At 37.7% G+C, this 20186-nt stretch overlaps 1 protein-coding gene across 1 annotated transcript in view; it reads right to left on the bottom strand.

Moving 5' to 3' along the window:
- Nucleotides 1–11649, bottom strand: part of ZC3H12B (zinc finger CCCH-type containing 12B) — a 427389-nt gene extending 415740 nt beyond the window's left edge. The window contains exon 1 of the mRNA XM_027053636.2: nt 11518–11649. The gene's annotated coding sequence lies outside the window, so the exon portion shown is untranslated. The remainder of the gene's footprint in view (nt 1–11517) is intronic.
- Nucleotides 11650–20186: the final 8537 nt, after the last annotated feature.

Genomic DNA, 20186 nt, shown 5'->3' with positions numbered 1-20186 from the left:
ATGGATAAAAAAATTGTGGTTTATATACACAATGGAGTACTACGTGGCAATGAGAAAGAATGAAATATGGCCCTTTGTAGCAACATGGATGGAACTGGAGAGTGTGATGCTAAGTGAAATAAGCCATACAGAGAAAGACAGATACCATATGTTTTCACTCTTATGTGGATCCTGAGAAACTTAACAGAAACCCATGGGGGAGGGGAAGAAAAAAAAAGAGGTTAGAGTGGAAGAGAGCCAAAGCATAAGAGACTCTTAAAACTGAGAACAAACTGAGGGTTGATGGGGGGTGGGAGGGAGGGGAGGGTGAGTGATGGGTATTGAGGAGGGCACCTTTTGGGATGAGCACTGGGTGTTGTATGGAAACCAATTTGACAATAAACTTCATATATTGAAAAATAAATAAATAAATAAATTACTTTCCCATAAAAAAGAGAGAGAGAGAAGCAAACCATAAGAGACTCTTAACTATAAAGAACAAACTGAGGACTGATGGAGGGAGGTCAGTGGGGAATGAGGGATGGGTACTAAGGAGGGCACTTGTTATGATGAGCACTGGGTATTATATGTAAGTGATGAATCACTAAATTCTACTCTTGAAATGAATATTACACTATATGCTAACTAGAATTTAAATAAAACTTTGGAGGAAAAAAAATCACTTTCCCATAAAGTACATTTCAGAGCAAAGAAAATTACAAGGGATAAAGAGGAACATTACACAACATTCATGAAATAACATAATTATAGAGACAGAGAACAGATTAGAGGTAAGAGGTAAGGGAAGAGGACAAAGGAGGTGAGTATGGCTTTATAAATAGAATGAGAGAGCCTTGTGATGGTACAGTGAAGTATCTTGATGTGGTGGTGATTACATCAAAGTAGATATACACATACATACATAACTATTTATATAAGTGGGAAATCTAAGTAAGATCAATGTCAATTTTCTGGGTTTTGATATTGTACTATAGTTATGTACCATAACATTGAGGGAAGCCAGGTGAAAGTTATACAGGCTCTCTCTGTACATTTATTGCAACTTCCTATGAATCTAAAATTATTTCAAAAATCATACATATGTATTTATGTATGTGTATGTGTGCCTTCAGAATATAACTACTTTTTACTTCCCTCACTACTACCACCTTAACTCAAGCATTTTCTTGCCTGGGTTACTATAACGTTCTCTTCCCTGGTCTCCCTGCTTCTTCTCTTTTCCTCTTGAAGTTTATTCTCCACACAAGAGCCAGAATATTCTCTACATATAAATCAAATCAAGTTCTTATTCTCCAAACCTCCCAATGCCTTTGCAATACAAAGAGTAAAATCCAAAACTCCTATTTTGTCCTAAAAGGCCTACATGATTTGGTTTCTGAATACATCTCTGACATTTTCTACCACTGTCTCCCTTGCTCTATAAATTGGCCTCCTTATTGTTTCATAAATAGGCCAAGCAGATTCCCACCTCAAGGCCTTTACATTTGCTATTCTCTCTGCCTCAAATACTCTTCTACTGGATATTCAGATACCCTGTTCCCTTGTTTCATTCCAATCTCTGTTCAATGTCACCTCATCAGAGACACCTTCCTTGACCACTGTTACCTAAAGTAGCACCACTTATAATTCTTTATCCCATTATCTTGGTTTATTAGACTTATAGCCCTTATCACTATTTGACATTATATGTTCTTTACTATTTTGTTGTTCATTGCCTGCATTGGTCTCTACAATGCAAACTCCCTGAGTGCAGGAACTTTGTTCTGTTCATCACTGTATCCTCAGTGCCTAATATAGGGCTCAGCACATAGCAGACATTCAATAAATAAAAACTGAATGAATGCACAGGTCAAAAGGGGAAAACAGATTCAGTTTATAATCTGTGTTTCCCAGTAGCCAAAATATCATATTTACATGACTCCTTCTTTAAGCCTAGCAACATTAAGTCATATAGACCAATTATTTGTTCTTCAAAATCACCCTCTGTTTTTATGTTTTTATATTCTTTTAAAAATTTACTTTTGAGGGGCGCCTGGGTGGCTCCGCCGGTTGAGCGTCCGACTTCAGCTCAGGTCACGATCTCGCTGTCCGTGAGTTCGAGCCCCGCGTGGGGCTCTGGGCTGATGGCTCGGAGCCTGGAGCCTGCTTCCGATTCTGTGTCTCCCTCTCTCTCTGCCCCTCCCCCTTCATGCTCTGTCTCTCTCTGTCTCAAAAATAAATAAACGTAAAAAAATTTTTTTTTTTAAATTTACTTTTGAAAATAATGGCCATTATCCACAGACCTCTGCTTCGTTGTAATAACATGGGAAAATGATGTTGCTTTTCCTCTATATTTACTTTGCTTAGGCAAAAATATTCATCAAGATTACTTTATATTTTATGAGATCTCTTTTAAAGTATGTTAACATTTTATTAGATATTCTGCTTACTTGCTTATTAGCAGTTAGGAAGACCAGAAACCACAAGGTTAGGATTCCAGTAACAGTTTTTCATGTGACCCTCAATAATTTTTAAAATATCTCTGGGCCTTAGGTTGATAGTCCTTAATATAAGACTAGATAATATGCTATCTGACCTTCATTCTTGTTTAATGCATGAAGATAAGCAGAGAGGCACAGGCAAATGTGCTCTATTTCTGATTATACTTAATGGCAGAGAGCATTTGATGTTCTTTTCATCCCACCACCTCCCTTTCTGTAAGAACTTTATGTCCCCTCACTTAGGTTTGGGGCCTAATAACCATATTTATACCACATGATCTTTCGAACCCAGCCATAGATAATCAAATCCCGGGCTGACATCTGGTTCAAACTGGGTCAATCAGAATTGGAAATTGGGGATTCAGAAATGCAGTCTTTGCTGGTTGCCTGAATTTAGAATGTAAAACTTGGGAACTCTTGGGTAGAAAGAAACAAAGAAAAACAAGAGACCCAAAGGCCCCAGGGATGGGAAAGGAGGAGAGAAAGAAAGAGGAAAGCTCCCTTAGCCATTGACGGCTTCTCATTCCTAGTTACACTTTCTCATGTGCCTGGATTATACTTTCTGCCCTTGGGTTCCTTGAGAATTGCTCATATCTTTAATATAAAGTCCTGTTTTGTTCTCATTTAGTTTGAATTAGACCTTTATTATTTGCAACAAAAAAACTTAATTAAAACAGACACAATTGGGTCAGTGGTCAACAACAACGAAAAACTGTACACAAAGTTCAAGACATCTTATGCAAAGCATCCTTGCCTCAGTTTCATTGCATACTTAGATTAATCATTAATTAGAAAATTCATTAAGCAAGATATTTCATTCAATAGCCTTTAGTTAACTGAGTCTCTGGGACTACCTAGATTAGAAACATTCATATTCAAATGCAAACATAAAAATTTCCTTCCTAAATCAATTGATTTTAAATATTTTCTAAGTTTCAGCTCCCCTCTGTTAGCAAAGACTAAGAATTAGAGTTCACTAATTCCTATTTTGCATTGTACATTTAGCTATGAGAAAAGTGTTACATAAATAGTCTCTTTTCCTCTCATCTATAATAGCAAAGGGGGTGGGAGATGGAGAGTTCTAATTAGTTAAAACTTCCAGGGAGCTAAATTTTTATTCAAGTTGATCTAATAACCTCTGTGTTATTACTTCCTTTGCTCTTACTCCTAAAATCTATCAGTGGAGAGCAATGAGTTGCACAGTAGAGGCAAATTATCATTACTGTAAAAGGCATGAAACAAAGAACTAGTTTTTCCCCTCCCCAAAGACCATCAGTAGTAAATAACAAGCCTCTAGCAGCCCTACCATTAGGTGTAGTTGTGCTCTGTCTTGGTTAACTTTCACTTTTATTTTGGTTTCTTGTTAGAAGAATTTCATCCCATGATATCAGTAATGCTGGTTTTTACAACTTTTTGTATCATCACATAAATGGAACAAAGCTATATCAATATGCATGCATGCACTATATGATTATTAATTCAAAACTAGAGAAAAGAAGGTCCTAAAGTTTTACTACTTTCAGAGCTGTTTGAACACCATTAACATATTAAGACTACTGAGTGTAACTTTAAATGCACACTTACTTCACTTTCTTACTCTGAAGAAATGATAAGAATTTAAGTGCACAGAATTTATATGCAAATAATATTGCTACTACAGTTTTTAAAACATCTGAGAGCAGTTCATCATAACTATTGTCCCAATTTTGCTTACACTATTAACTGATGTTCAAACTCTTTTCTTGTCAACAGCCCAATGTAATTAATAAACAAATCCTCATATGCTCAACACAGCACTTAGTAGACAGTGTTTTTTCTTTTTTTTATTTTGGGGGGACAGAGGCAAAGGGAGAGAGAGAGAGGGAGGGAGGGAGAGAGAGAGAGAGACACAGAGAGAGAGAGAGAGAGAGAGAGAAAATGAATATTAAGCAGGCTCCATGGTCAACACAGAGCCTGATGTGGGGCTTAATCCCACAACCCTGGGATCACGACCTGAGCTGAAATCAAGAGTAGGCTTCTCAACCAACTGGCAGCCACCCAGGCACCCCAAGAGACATTTTTAAATACATAAAATTTAGTGGTTCCTACCTTAATTCACTTATTTTAATTCAATACAAATAATTCAAACTGCTTTTATTAGCGGCGATTAGGTTCAAACAGGAGGCCTGGAGGCCAGCAAAGAGGAAGCCATGGCCAGCTATCTGGAAAGTCAGAGGACTATTCTGGCAGCACTCCAAAACAAAGCCACAAGAAGCTGGATCAAACCAGACAGGCCCAAGATGGCTGACAAGTAGACCCACTCCTAACCAAATAAGAAAAGCCCTGAAACCCTGCTTCCAAGAAAAATCCCCTCCCCAAGTAATGAATATTCCACTACCTTGTTAACAACTGCAGAAAAGATGGAAACCTAAACCTCAAGTTGCAGTTCTCATCCTCTCTCGAGCTCACCCACTCTCACATATTGAGAGTGCACTTTTCCTTTAATAAACTTTCCCACCTGTGTCCATCATCCACTATGTTGTGTCTGTCCTTGAATTCTTTCTCCTGACAAGACCAAGAGCCTTTGACACCATCTTTAGAACAGGCTAGATCAAGGCCTCAGGGCCTGGGGTCTCCCCAGTTCACCTGGCAACACTTTCACAGCCAGCAAAGAAGCTCTGACATTTCCTAACCTCTGGTAGGGCTCTGCCTGCTTCTCCCATGGAGAACACCAGCATGGGTTTGGCACTCTACAGCAATATATTTTTTAGCATAATTATTATATCCAGGCTGTAACAAATTTTGATTAGTCGAGCCTGAATTAAGGAAATTTTGTTGTACTATCATTTGGACCCCACTGATCTAAAATTTGAGATAATTCAAACAGGGGCTGAGATTAAATTGACCTTAGTATTACTTATTAACAAAGAGTTTGCTAAGCAAATTAATAGTGTAAACAAGATAGTAGAGAAAATACGTGCTTCCAGGCACATTTTAATACCTTACAAATATTTCTTTACATATAATTCATAGATATACTAACTAAAAATCATTCTCATATATTTATTAAAGCAAGATCCTTAAGAGTTATTTTTTTTATACTTTGTTAACCTAGTTCTGGTTACAACATATACAAGGAAGTCATAAAAACTGCAGTACATAAAAAATATTCTAAAATACAAAACTTCAACCATTTTTTACGTTTATTTTTATTTACTTTGAGAGAGAGGGTGAGCTGAGGAGGGGCAGAGAGGGAGGGAGAGGGAGGAAGGGAGGGAGGGAGGGAGGGAGGGAGGGAGAGAGAGAGAGAGAGAGAGAGAGAGAGAGAGAGAGAATCCTAAGCAGGCTCCACACTGCCACAGCGGAGGCAATGTGGGGCTCAAATTCACAAACTGTGAGATCATGACCTAAACCAAAATCTAGAGTCAGACACTTAACCAACTAAGCCACCCAGGTGCCTCAAAACTTCAACAATTTTATACCTATCCTACTGAAGTTATTGCAAATTAAGAAAAAAAATTAAATATGTAAATCTAATATCCATTTTTCTTATACCCCTACTTTTCCTCTTCTTCTATGGAATCACAGGTATCTAAACTAATTTGGCAGCAAAACCAGTACAATCCATGATAATTAAGTCTATTGATAATAAGCAAAAACACCTGGTCAGTAATTATAGCCTTGAGAGTATACAGGAAGAGAAAAGGAATATAAGGACCTGTGTGCACATTTAGAAATTAAACTCAACAAGAACAATTAAATGCCCATCAAAGGTCAAGGAGCAACTAATAAGTAATAAGAATGGCTTATATATGATCTCTGGAATTAAACTTACTACTTATGTCACACCTATCAACTGATTTTCAATTTGAAAGAAAAACAAATTATTTTTGAATCTAGTAATTAAAAAAATTGCCTAAGTTAGACACAGTATTTTCAAAGAATTTGCTTTAGTCATCTTCTTGTCACTACTTCCAGTCAAATCACCCAGTTTCAAATGCAGTTTATCTGGTATGGATTCAGCTTCTTGACTATGACAGGAAATCTTTCCTAAATAACTATATATATATATATATATATATATATATATATATATATATATATATATATATATATATATATTTTATTTTAAGAGAGCACAAGCACGGGAGGGGCAGAGAGGGGGTGGACAGAGGATCTGAAGCAGGCTCTGTGCTGATAGCGACAAACCTGATGTGGGGCTTGAACTCACAGACCACAAGATCTTGACCTGAGCTGAAGTTGGATGCTCAACTGACTGAGTCACCCAGGTGCTCCTCTTAAATAACTTTTTTAATAATATAAATGTATTTTGTAAAATTCATTTAGGGGGTCACAGAAGTAGCTCAAAAGTACCAGTGAGAACAAACCAATATCCATATTTGTTAGGAAAAGTGGAAATGAGGTACAGAAAGTGAACATAATGAGCCAACTATATAATTTAGGGATTTGAAAGGTTATGGAGATACTAACAACTTAATGTACAATAGCTTTAGTGAAGACTGTTTAAAAATATCCATTTTCCTCATTATGAATCATTTCAAAATTCAACTTCAGGTTTTCAGTTAATATATATCTCATTTTAAAAGCTACTACAAAAAGTTTGCATTTCAGTAATGAAATCTCACCATCAAATACCTGAGATGCATTTGTTATTAAGAAAAAAGGAATGAATCAGACCACAGGGGAACTTTTGGGTGCCAACAGTCCAAAGACAGTTAACAATTTATAATATAAGATGTGATATTAAGAAAACAATAATTGTGTGTAAGTTCTTGTGAATATTACTTTAGAACTTATATATGAATGTTTTGTTTTATTTTGTTTGTAGGTACCATTCTTTAAGAAAGAATTCTACTCTCCACTTTTCTTCCTGCATTGAATTGGCTGTTAGTATTTTTCACTTTGTGGAAAAGATTCCCATAAGCTTCCATGATAAAATCTAGAGATGTGCTCATCTGGGAAATTTTTCAATCCATTGACATAATAAATATCATACTTAAGAATATAATAACACTTTTGGGGTGCCTGGGTGGCTCAGTTGGTTAAGCATCCAACTTCGGCTTAGGTCATGATCTCCAGGTTCGTGAGTTTGAGCCCTGCATCAGGCTCTGTGCTGACAGCTCCAAGCCTGGAGCCTGCTTCAGATTCTGTGTCTCCCCCTCTCTCTCTGCTCCTCCCCCACTCATGCTCTCTCTCTCTCTCAATCTGAAAAATAAATAAACATTAAAAAATATGAAAAAGGGGTGCCTGGGTGGCTCAGTCAGTTAGGCATCCAACTTCGGCTCAGGTCATGTTCTCACCATGCATGGGTTTGAGCCCTGTGTCAGGCTCTGTGTTGACAGCTCAGAGCCTGGAGCCTGCTTCAGATTCTGTGTCTCCCTCGCCCTCTGCCCCTCCCTTGCTTGCACTCTCTTTCAAAAATAAATATTGAAAAAATATTTGAAAAAATATGACACTTTTAAAACTACATATTTAAAGAAAATTATAACTTATGGATACATCTTTGGTACTCAGTGTAATGCTGCTCTACCTCCAGACTCAAATATGACACATATATTGAGAGATTTCTAGTATATAGTAATAGAAACTGACAATTCTTTATCCTATTTCACATGCAGCCACCACTGAGATTTAGCAGTTTACCTAAGATGTTTACCTGCCTTAAATCATCATAGTACATAGAACACGACATACAAACTAATTTTAATTTTTGCAGCAGTTTCCCCAACATTTAAATTCACCAGTTTTCTTTCCAAAAAATTACCCTATTGATACCAACCTAATTAACTAAGGACAGAAATGAGCAACACTTGCTTAGCAAAGGAGACTAATCAGCTAGTTAATTTCCAATGATCCAATATTCATTCGGTATGTCTATGCGGACTATTCTGTTCTCAAATAATTTATTTATTTAGCTAATAGCTGACATTCTAAGCAGAGGATGCTCAAAACAACAATTATATTTGTCAAAACTATTATCTACTGTGAATTAACATTCATTAGTAATAACTATAATCAAAGAAGACTATTGCTAGCAGCAAAGATACTACATGAAAGGTATAAGGTGGTATATAGAAGTCTCAAACATTTTTCAAGTTTTGGAATATTGTTCCCTAGGGTAAATCTGTAAATTAACTCAAAAATTCTTTGGCTTTCTGTTGGGGGGCATACTCTCTTTTGACATAATAATTATAGCACACTTTCTTATTGTTATTTTTCTATATACAAACAGCAACTTACAGTGGTTGACTAAAACCAAGAACTCATGTAACTAATTCTCAACACAGTAGAAAGTTGTTAGAAAAGCACTAAAATAAGTTTTATAAAGGTTTGTAATTCCAGTTTAAACACTGAGGCTAGTTGCCAATTATTAACACAATTATTAACACAATGCTATTAGTAGCATTATATTAGAACTTTGACAGATATCAATTTGTAGGACTCTGGCATATCTCCCTTTGTTTTCAGAAAATAATAGAAATAGCAATACTAGTTAGCAGTACTAAAAACTAAGCTATCATATACTTCATAGACCAAAATTAATGTTGCTTATAGAATTTCCCAATTTACCTAATTAAGAAATAGTCTTTGGAAAATACTATTAATCTAAAGTTGTAATAATAATATAAGTCTTATAAAAATACTTAGATTATAACTGCTTTAGGAGACAGTGAAAACATACAGGTGATAATATGTGAACTTAACACTCTATCTATATCTGCTTAGAAAAAATTTTCACTTGCCCAAAGAAATAGAATGTTTATTTGAAGTCTGACTTCTATAATGAACATTTGACAAATTATTTAATATTAATTTATTGATTTAATATATAATTTATCATTAAACACTATGCCCACTACAAAGGAGTTAATTGCCACTGATAGTGCCCTTTAGGCTTATCCATGAGAGGAATATTTAGGAAGATTAGAAAATCAAGTGCCTCAGTTCATTCTATGCTGACTCTGCCACCTTCCAACAAAATCTATAATTCTATAAAGAATCAAATAAAGTTTGACTTTCTCTATAAAGCCTTCTTAGACAAATGCCAGCCTCCAAAGCTCTTATTTTATCCTATAATTATTTTATTTCTTATTCTGTACTACAGTGTGTTCCAACTGTTGACCATGACCACATACATATTTTTTTCTTTCAACAACAGGTAAGCAACTTTTCTCCTGGGGCCTATTACTCCACTATTCTCCACAGTAACTAGTATAGTAATGGACACTCAGTGAAGGTAGGGAAAAAGAAAACATGTTGAAAATCAATTAATTAAAAAAAATACCTAATTATTTCCAGAGTTCACTGGCTAAGTGCTTTGTTGTACTTGTAAAATTAACTATTAATATTATCTTATAATGTGTTTATGACACTCTAGGTAAATGCTCTTGAGTATGTGGCAGCATTATAACCATATTCACTAAAATCAAATTCTAAATTGGATCCAAATTACTGCTTGGTTCTAAAAGTGTGTGAAATGAACAGCAAGTATCCACATAGTACATTTTATTTCATAGTTCAGACTTGACTTGATCAAGAGCTTTTCCAAAACATAACATCTATAACTTTGGAATCTAGCAACTAGAAGCATGACAATTGACAATTCACCACCACCACCACCACCCCCACCACCACCACCACCCCCACCATCACCACCACCACCAACAACAACATAAAATACTCCCTGAGCCCCAAGATTACTTTGTAGTGATAGTAGAATTATACTGTGCTTTAAACCATATCCAAAGAACCTCAAACAACATGAAAGCTACATTTTACCTAAAACTATCAAGTCTTGACTGATTCCCTAGCTAAAGTTATTTAATCAGAAATGGCATGTATATCCTTTTTAAAATCCTTTAGCCTAAAAGCATTTGCCCAAATCTGAATTTTGTTTTTTTAATACTGCACTTCTTTTTTTAATTCTTTCTTCTTTTTTTAATAAAAGAAACATGAAATAACTTAAAAACTGGTAGGGAGGGAAGAGAGCCAAATAAAACAAGGAACCCATCTTTCATTGTGCATGAAAGTACCTTAAAATCAAAATTACTAGTTGATCTAAATTCATTCCACTTTTAGAAAGGGTCAAGTGTGAACTGTGATTTTTTTCAGCCATTTGCTTTTAAAGAAATAACTTCACTACTCAAAGATAATATTGCTAATTTTAAAAAAGCACCTTACAACTTTAGATCCTCATCTAATCATCCTGTCCAAAACAACACTTCAGGTCCCTCATGGCCATGTTTTTGGGAAGCAACTATTCTCAATTGCAGGAAAGCCCAGGAAGAACAGATAGATTATAACACATCCTTGCTTTTACTAGGGACATTTTAGGTTTCATCACATTTACTAAAAAGGAAGTTATGTCATTCTGAATGAAGAGTAGTTATTTCATAAAACCTGTTTCCCTGTTATCAATCAGTCACTGTCTACTCTTCAAATTTGATGCCACTTTGGAAGTCAAGTGGTGTGTGTGTGTTTGCTAGTTTTATTATTATTATTTAACGTAAGTACTGACTTCTAACTCTTTATACGTCAGGAGTCAGAAGCCAGGAACGCGGCTTTCAGAAGCTGTCAGCACAGCAGTATCAAGAAAACTAAAAAGGGGCCAGGCCATCTGCCATTCAAGCTTTGAGGCATGGAGAGGCAGCAGTCTGAGAAATGCCTCTTAAGAAGCCTCCGGTCTGACTGAGCTTTTGGAGAGCAAGAGCGAGGGAAAAGGGGTGAGAACGGTATTGGGAAAGTCTGTCCCGGAATCAGAGACCAAGCTGCGTGACTGTACATAGAATTATAAGCATTTATAGCACCTAGGAAGCAAAGCTAGGCCTAAGACACTCATTTCTGGATGCCGAGGTTGAGACCAGAGAGTGGTGATTTTTAGAAGGAAAACTACCTCGAAGGAAATAGGGAGCAGCGAGCAGATGTAAGAGAGGCGTTAGAAGCTTCTGCAGGAGAAAGCAGCGCGTTGGTCGTCTCCCAGAGCCCCGGAGGCCAGAAAGGCGTCCCAGCACCTGGCGAGTGCGGTGCCACTACTCACCCCTACTCTCCTATGGTCCCCGTCGTCGCCCTGCTGGACAAAGCCCCTGCAAGGGAGCCCCTCCCCCGCCCGCCGCCAGGGGTGGGCTCAGCGGGCGAGAGGAGATGGCGGCGCAGGTGTCCGTGAGCCGGGGCCAGAGATGCGCCCCAGGAGGAGCTGGGTGCAAAGGAGGCAGCCTGGTGCCTTGCGCTCCCTGGCGCCAACTTCACCACCATCGACGTGGAGGAGCCAGAGGAGGCACTGGGCAAGAGGCCCTCGCCCAGCGGCCAGTACCTTCCTGGGATACTAGGCCAGAGCTCAGGCGGGACCGCCGCCCCCGGCCCCCTCAGAGACCCGACCCCCAGGCCTGATTCCCGTCCCTCAGCCCCAGCGGCCACAGAGCAGCGGCGGCTCCCTCTCCGGGCCGCGGTCGCAGCTGCATCCTTGTGCTCCTCCTCCTCTGGCGCCGCTGCCTACACACACAACCCCAGCGCCTTTAGAGCAACTGCGCCCAGGCTGCCGTCGCCTAGCAACCGCGCGCATGCGCCCCACCCCCGCCGGCGACTGCCGCCACCGCTGGCGCTTCTGTCCTGGCTCAGTCCACGACCTACAAAAAGTACGTAAAATCCCACTTCTTAGAGCGCACTTCCTAGATACTGGATAGAGCGACGTCAAGGTGAGGTGAGGAGAGGTGCAGATGCTCTGCAAATGGAAGAGGCTAGAAGACTTAGGGTGCGACAATTTCCCGACTCCTCGACAGGAATCTCGGTGGCTGAGAGTGACAGTCAAACGACCTCCTAACTTATTATTTAGTCTTGCCTTCTCGAATCCATTCTTAACAAGAATTCCAGAGGAATTGTCTAAATAAGCTCTCCGACCGTGTCACTCATCTGCATAACTCTGGTGGTTAAGGAACAGCCACCTTAATAGGGCCTAACAGTTCTAGAGTACTGCAACAGCATTGTCTTTGGTCTCCTCACCTTTAGACTTGTCTTTCTACAGTCCGTTCACATACTTCCATCACAGTGATCTTTGTAAAACATAAATCTACTCTCACTTCCCTCTGGTTTAGAGAAGGGCTTTGGAGTTAGAGCCAGTTTTGAATTTCTGCCCCAACACTGGGTATCTATGTTTCCTAGAGCCAGGATGCTTTACCTCTCTGAATCTGTTTCCTCATCTGTAAAATGGGGATTGTTATAATACCTACAGAGTAGTTATGAGGATTAAATGAGAGACTGCATGTAAAGCATTTAACATACACAACTTACTCTGGCACCAGAATAAGCAGTAAAAATTGGAGCTATTTTAAGTTAATCTCGTTGCCTATAATAAAGGTTGAAGCATAAACTCCCTAACTTAGTATTCAAGGTCCCCTGAGATCTTTCCTCTATTTTTCTAGCTCTAGTTCTTTTCCACTCCCCTTTGGGCACCTAGCCCCAAATCAGTCCTTGCAGTTTTGGGGATACATCTAGATCTATAAAGTTCTTAGATATATTTTCCCCAGGTTCATCTGGGAAAGAATTCTATGATATACCTCCAATTAATAAATGTGTAAGTGATCTTTCCCAAAATACACATGCTAATTTTTAAATATTGACACTGAGAATTGACACATAGATACTGATTGTTTACAAATTTGTGTGGTTTTTCTGGAGGCTTATTTACTCAATTTTTTGAAATTAGGCTTAGAGTTTCTATAATGTATAGTGACAAAAATATGTCACCAATTTTGAACTTAATACAATGCATGAATGTATTTACAAACATCATGGGCCCTGCTGTATGTTTATTTAATAAAAGGTTTAAACATTTTAGGAAGTGTAAAAATAGCTGTACCATGTGTAGGAAGTCTGAGAGGCCCTAGAACTGCTACAGAAACATCAGTGAAAAGTTCAAGTGGAATATAAAACTAAAATGAGGGGCGCCTGGTGCTTTGTGGTTAAGCGTCCAGCTTCGGCTCAGGTCATGATCTCAAGGCTTGTAAGTTCAAGCCCTGTTGGGCTCCATGCTGACAGCTCAGAGCCTGGAGTCTGCCTTGGATTCTTTGTCTCCCTCTCTGCCCCTCCCCACTCATGCTCTGTCTCTCTCCCTCTCTCAAAAATAAATAAACATTAAAAAAATTAAAATGAAACTTTGAGAACCAGGCTGCCAGAAAACATTGAGAAAGGAGAAGAACAATTAGAAAGGTGAAAAAGAGTGAATCACTCTAAGACTAATTAAATAGAAGTACCAGATGAAAATAATCAACAAACTGTAATCAACAGGGAAGATCACAACATAGGGGATATGTATTACAACTGTGAATATGGCAGTGAGCTTGGATAGACTTCATACCTTTCCTTCCATAAGATACAAATATGCCTTTCAAGTTCAAAGTAAAACAATTTATTGGTGTTCAGCCTTTTCCAAGGACCATCAGCAACTCAAAGGGACAGACTTTTAACACAATTTGCTTAGATCTTCTAAAATCTGTACTTAGTCATATAAAACCTGTATTTTTCTTTTTTTTTTACCTACACAAAAGGGTTTCTTTATTTTTTTTTATTTTAATATGAAATTTATTGTCAAATTGGTTTCCATACAACACCCAGTGCTCATCCCAACAGGTGCCCTCCTTGATACCCATCACCCACCCTACGTGGCAGTGAGAAAGAATGAAATATGGCCTTTTGTAGCAACATGGATGAAACTGGAGAGTGTTATGCTAAGTGAAATAACCTGTATTTTCTGTTCACTTATTGAGCTCATTACATTCTATAGTGAGACAGAGGAATAAATACATAAAATTCTACTAGTCACTAATTGTTCCTTTTTTACATATAGAACTGTGTCACTGCTGCACTTAAACTCCTTCAATATTTTTCCTTGGGTTTTAATATAAAATCTGAGCTCCTTTGCACACATCAGTGTATCTGCCTCTACTATGTTAGCAAAGTAGAAACACCTATCAACAAAGAGAGACCTATCCACATCAATATGGAAAGAAAAAAAAACATTTATTATTGAGTAAGCACAGCACAGTGCATGCATATAAATAGACTTAGAGAGATTATAAAGTCAGGATAAAATTCCACACAATTTATAGAGAAAAGCAAATACAAAGTTCACTTGAAAATTGTAGTGGCTATTTGTTTAGTTAATTGACTTCCTCCAAAAGAGTAACAAAACATCTATTTCCCCAAAAGACACTTTGAATCTTCCTGGAAGTCAAATGGTTACATCTGGAGATGGGCTCCCACATTATCTCTGTAGATATGTCTTTACATTTCAGAGGGGAATATGGCTCATGAACTTAAAAAAACGTCCACGTTCTAAAACTGGAGACTGAGCCTTTCTAGTACCTGGAGAGATTTATCTGCATTCCAAAAATTAGAGAAAGGATACACACCCACTGTGCCCCCACCAAAGAGATGCATTAAGTGGAATGGAAGAAATAGTTTTTCTGTTTACTCACCTTTATTTGCCTTTATAATTTAGTGAGTTGTTCTAAAACAGAACTCTGTGCTCACACAGTAGATGGCTTCTAGTAAATCATGAGGAAGTCTTTCTTAAAAAAAGTCATAGAAGAGGTGGCATTGCTCTGGCTGTTGACAGATGAGTAGGAATTTTCCAGAATGAAATAGAATATTTCAAGTGAATAAAAAAGTCTGTTCAAAGGCCCAGAAAATTTTAAAGCCCATGGTATGTTCAGTGAAAGTAGAAAAGTTGGATTTACCCATACTATATCTGTATTTAGGGGCTGAGCAGTCTAAGGGTGCAATGGAGTATAGAGACACAGATTGGTGAAAGATTGAGAAATGCCTTTGATACCATGCCAGAGTTTGGAAAAGGTCTATATCTAATAACTAAAATAGGATAACATACTCATACTTGTTTGGGGGTCTGGCACAAATATTAAACAGTGCCCCAACCCCAAAGAGCTTACAATTGATTGGATGTAAAAGTCAAGATAATAATTAACATAAATGAAATACCATAAGTTGACAGGTATATTTGAAGTGTATTTGAGGGGACAGATATAGTATTGTGGATAGACTTTGGATAAAGTTTCTGAGAAAGCTCCTTGGATAATTTCATCTTGACTTATAATGTAAAGGGTGTCCATAATTGGAGTAGCTCCTGGAATTTCAAATGATTGAACCCTGTGTGTCTATATGCTGTAGTTCTCACCCTCTTTGTTCCCTGTTTCCATTCTGGCTCTGCTAAAGAAAATCACTCTGACCTTTTAATGCAAATTGACCTTACCACAGATTTAATTTTTCATCTTACCACTTGGCACAATATGGCAATCTTTTAACTTTTTCTTGGTCAGTCCCTCTCCAATTCTCCTCAGCTATTATTCCAAATGTTAACCATTCTCCACTATTACTGATGACTTCATCACTCAACCATCAAACCTACCATCCAACAGATTACTTCATCACCTGCCTTGCTTAAAAAAAATTGAAGTTATCAGGCTTTCTTCTCACTTACAATCTTTATCTGCTCCCATACTATACTTTGATTCCTTCACCCTTACGTAGACTGTGTAAAACTAAATTTTCCATCTGAGCTCCTGAACCTTGTCTCACCCAGCCTTTCAGAGATCTTACTTTATTAGGTTTTCTGTCTTTAATATCTTACACCTCTCACCCTCACACACTGCCCCATTCCTCACAGCCTATAAACATACTCAAGTATTTTCCATCCTTAAAAGAAACACTTCCCTTTATCCTGGAGCCTCCTCTAGTTTCCTTGAAGTGTCCACTGTTATCACCTTTCCTTTTCACACACAGGTGTCAAAAGTGGATATCTACATTTACTGCTTTTATCACTTCCCATTCACCTTTCAACCACTGTAATAAGGTTTTTACCTACACTTCTCCATGAAAACCTCATTTGTTAAGAACACCATTTACTGCCAAACTTCTCTTTTTAATGGGCACTTTTAAGCCCCTTTCTTATTGGATCTTACTGTCACATATAATAGTGTTGATTACTGCACTTTGCTTAAAATTCTCTGCTCAGTTGACCTTCAGACATACATTCTCCTTGTTCTTTTACTTACTCTTTAGATTTTACATTTGTGTAACTTTCATGGATTCCTATTCTTCTACTTACCTCTTAAATATTTATATTTTCCAATGGCTCTGTCCATGGCCTATGTCCATACTCTATTACCTACACATGATGACTTTCAAACCTATTTAGACAGTTCAGACCTGCCTCCTGATATGTAGATAAGTAGATCCAACTGTCTAATAGACATCGTTATCTGGATGACCCAAAACAATTTAAATTTATTTTGTCCACAACTGAACTCACCATCTTCCCATGTTAATGTGTTCTTTTTCCTTGTTAAGGAAGAATCTGCCTCAAAAAAATTAACCAAAGGGAGACCTTGTTATCATCACACATTTCACAGAAACAGATGAAATGACTAGAATATGACATTTTATGAGTTATGTCAAGACTACTGTGTCTTTTACTGAAAATAGACTGCATATATGCATTGAGGAAGAATAAGTTGTATTGCTTGAATGGAAGCTCAACGAGGACAGAGATTTTTGTCTGTTTTGTTTACTGTTGTGTCTCCAGGTGCTTAGAGTAGAACCTGGCACATAGAAAGTCCTCAATAAATGAATTAATCTGCATATCCCTTGATTAAAGAGACTTTGTTTAGGAATTCTACTAGGGTATATGTATATGTATATGTATATGTATATGTATATGTATATGTGTATCTACATCTATATCTATATCTATCTATATTCGTGTGTGTGTCTATAACCTATCCATATATTAGCGAGAAATGTGTCTTTTTCTATCTTAAATAAGGAAAAATGAAATTATATCTGCACTTCATTCAGATTTCTGCCCACTGGAAGTAAAGGAAAAGGACCAGTGGCAGGTGAGATAAAATACTCCCTCTATCACTTGGAAATTTCAATTGGCAGTTACTCCTTCCAGGGGCTCAGATGTCTGCTTATGGGCAAGATTCCTCCAAGGTTTACTTCCAGGGCCTGAATGATCAATGCTAGCTCTACTTCAAGAAGGTTGGAAGGACTGTGGGTAATATCTGGATCTTTTTTGTATTCAGTAGTAAATAAAGAACAAAAGTTTATTTTACCCACCCCATCTAATTAAGTTAATACACCCTGTTAATTCTAGTTCCTAAATATTTCACATATCTATATTTCCTTTATACTTCCTCTGCCACCAATTTTGCCTTGGTTTAGACCCTCATCATTTATTTTAGGACTATTTCAACAACTTTCTAATTGGGCTCCTGCCTTCATTCTTAACTCTCCTCCAAACCATCTTCAACACTGCTCCTTTAATGAATTATCTAAAATGCAAATCTTAACAAATTCCTCCCTGATTAAAAACATTTCAAGTACTCCACAGTGCCTGCTGAATTCACTTCAAGCTATATAATACTCTTTATAACTTGTCTCTTCTCCAGCCTTATCTCCTACCATTGCCTGCCTTCTATATTATGTTCTGAAATTCATTGTTTGCAATTCTCCTTTGATAAACATACCCCTTCTTCTGGGAGTTTCACTTGCCACAAACTCCATCCCAATATTACTGTAGAACTTTTCATGTTATGTGACCCCTTGGCCACAGTTGACCAATCTAGGTCTATTGTAGCCCTTCCTCAGAAATTTGGATTCTAGACTGAGATTTCAGCCCACTTTGGCTGTTTTCTTATGCTAAGTAGTGTACGTTTCAGAGCTGTTGGCAGTGGCCATTTTTATGCCATATGGTCTGGGAAAGAGGAAAAGGTGGTCTGCTATGAAAGATGAAGCATATATACAAAGAGATGCAGAGATGAGAAAGAGAGGTCCAGAAAACAATTGAGTCCTTAGCTCCAGGTTATTCTTTTAAGCTCATCTGCCTTATTCTTGGGTTCCATAAAACACTCATGCTAAATTTATTTTATTACTCAAGCGAGTTTGAGTTGAATTTCTCTTTCTTGAAAGAAAAAATACTGTTCTCCCATATCATGTTCTTTAACATTCATGTCTTTGTTTATTCTTTTCCCTTTAACTGGAAAACTGTACTTCCCCTCACAAACATTGCCTGAATAATTCTTATCTTTACAGAGAAAGTAGGACCCAGGCCCTCTACCTGTACCAGGAAGGTACCTGCCTTTCTACTCTACCCTTTCCTCATTCCTTCTCAAGAAAAGGGAAAACTGATATTATACGTCAGATGACATAACCATGATTGGATCAGACTTAATAGCAGGTGGGGTAATTGTCTGCAAATAAGTCCCATGCTCATGCACAGTTCTTCTTTTCCTATTCTTACCATATCTTTGTTGTGGATATTGTAAGACAGCCAGAGCCTACTTTATTTATTTATTTATTTATTTATTTATTTATTTATTTATTTAAATTCAAGTTAGTTAACATACACTGTAGTATTGATTTCAGGAGTAGAACACAGTGATTCATCACTTACATGTAATACCCAGTGCTCATCCCAAGAAGTACCCTCCTTAATGCCCATCACCCATTTATCCCTTCCCTTCCCCCCCCACACACACCTCCACTCCAGCAACCCATAGTTGCTGTTCTCTGTATTTGAGTCTCTTGTGGTTTGCCTCCCTCTGTTTTTATCTTATTTTTCCTTCCCTTCCCCCTATGTTCATCTGTTGTGTTTCTTAAATTCCACATATGAGTGAAATCATATGATATTTGTCTTTCTCTGACTGACTTATTTCATTTAGCATCATAAATTCTAGTTCCATCCAAGTTATTGCAAATGGCAATATTTCATTCTTTTTGATCACCGAGAAATATTCTACTATATATATATATATATATATATATATATATATATATATATGCCACATCTTCTTTATCCATTCATCAGTCAGTGGGCATTTAGGCTCTTTCCATAATTTGCCTATTGTTGATAGCACTGCTATAAACTTTGGAGTGCATGTGCCCCTTAGAATGAGCATTTTTGCATACTTTGAATGAGTACCTAGTAGTGCAATTTTTAACTTTTTGATGAACCTCTATACTGTTTTCCTGAGTGGCTGCTTCAGTTTGCAGAGCCTACTCTATAGCAGGTCCAGCTGTGCACTTTCTCTCTCTCTCTCTCTCTCTCTCTCTCTCTCTCTGTCTCTCCTTCCTGGCATTAATTAATATTCCTGCGACTTGTGGCTGGCCAAAGAATACTAACATTTTTATTTGAACTTGGGAACAAAAGTGCCATTAGGGAACCTGACATAGGTTTTAAATGAGCCACATTTTAACCATGCTTTCCCATCACTCTACAGCGGGAAATATTTTGTGCAGCCCCCTGTATTTAGTAATCACAGTTGCAACTCATATTAGGATGAAAAGAGATTCTGTCATAAAGTAGGACATCTTTTGGGGAACATAGACTGAAGAGACAGCTGCACTTCTGCTGAAGCTACATTAGAAAGCAGAGTCCCGGGGCGCCTGGGTGGCTCAGTGGATTAAGTATCTGACTTCAGCTCAGATCATGATCTCATGGTTTGTGAATTGAAGCCCCACATCAGGCTCTGTGCTGACAGCTCAGAGCCTGGATCCTGCTTCATATTCTGTGTCTCCTTCTCTCTCTGTCCCTCCCCTGCTCACACTCTGTCTCTGTCTCTCAAAAATAAATAAACATTGAAAAAAAATTTAAAAAAAGAAAGCAGAGTCCCTCACAGAGAAAGGAAAGTTCTC

The sequence above is a fragment of the Acinonyx jubatus genome, chromosome X, assembly GCF_027475565.1.
Source record: "Acinonyx jubatus isolate Ajub_Pintada_27869175 chromosome X, VMU_Ajub_asm_v1.0, whole genome shotgun sequence".
Taxonomy (NCBI): domain Eukaryota; kingdom Metazoa; phylum Chordata; class Mammalia; order Carnivora; family Felidae; genus Acinonyx; species Acinonyx jubatus.
This window is presented reverse-complemented; position numbering and strand designations above follow the sequence as displayed.